Source organism: Rhagoletis pomonella, unplaced genomic scaffold, assembly GCF_013731165.1.
Source record: "Rhagoletis pomonella isolate Grant_MI unplaced genomic scaffold, Rhpom_1.0 Rhpom_scaffold_00012, whole genome shotgun sequence".
In the NCBI taxonomy this organism is placed as follows: Eukaryota; Metazoa; Arthropoda; class Insecta; order Diptera; family Tephritidae; genus Rhagoletis; species Rhagoletis pomonella.
Window position 1 is genome coordinate 24,115,954 of NW_023458566.1, and position 1,223 is coordinate 24,117,176.

Here is a 1,223-nt window from a genome sequence, read left to right on the forward strand (position 1 = left end):
GCTGATGCCAGATAAAACTTTCTGGCTTTGCGTGACATTTATAACTTTGCCAGCAAAGCGCCAGACGGAAAGGTATGTCACAATGAAAGCCAAGAAAACATTTTTTTACTGCTTTTTTACTCGTCAGAATTGTTGGGGATTTTATATATTTATCTATAAAAACCTCAGCAATGTAATTAAATTTTATGTTTCTGCATGAAAACTCGAATTTGGACGAAACAAAATAAACATTAAACCGGCTGATTGTCAACGCGCGAAAAAAGATGGGAGTTGGCCACCTTTTCGCTCGCGCTGCAGCTGCAACGATAGAGTATGTGGCATGCTTTGTGAATTGTCATACAATTCATCTTATCTGTCAAGGTGAAACTGTAACGCAAAGCGACGCAAGCGTTTTATCTGGCATCAGCTTTACTGCTATTGGGGAAGGCGCAATCGCGCAATTCTATTATAAAAACATCATTGCGATTGTTCCTTTGTCACAGCAGTTATCCGTGACTTTTGAGTAACCGTGACAAGGCACAAGCACGAAAATATCTGCCACCTCTAATAGTAAGTATTGGATTTCTGTCAAAAACAGAAAATCGAACATTCATAAACAATTTAAATCGAAAAATGGAAAATTGAACCAGTTAAATCATTTAACTCGTTTGAAAACCAGTTCAGCGCAGAGTTGTATCAGAAAGCTCTCCGCTCCGGCCAATCAGAAAGACACAAAAGCTTTCATTTGACACGCCAACGTTAAAAAAAATTATATTCTGAAAAATATTAAAAATTAAAAATCATCAAAAAATATCAAAATTGTATGCATGTCTGTCCGCCAGAAAAGAGTCCAAAGCGGTAATTAGAAATTTTCCATGAGGTCTCATCGTACGTAGAGATAAATAGTGCATAAGAACTAAACATTTTGAAGTCTGTAAGAAATTCGTATGCGTAATATCATGAAGCAGACATTCGCACAAAACAAATTGAAGCTCAAAAACTTGATTTTCAAGATTTTGTTTCGAATTTTTATTGGTAATCAAACAACCGTCAAGGTTAACTCCAAATGTTCAATGTGAACGATTGTGTTTTCTAAAAAGCCCTTTTTCATTTAACAAGTTAAATGGGGCCAATTTGAACGTAATATTACGCCCTTTTGGCGGTTAAGGCTCGATATTGTTACCCCTTGTTGTTGTTTTATGAATGTATCAATAGACGACTGTTACATTAAAACTTTTGGAAGT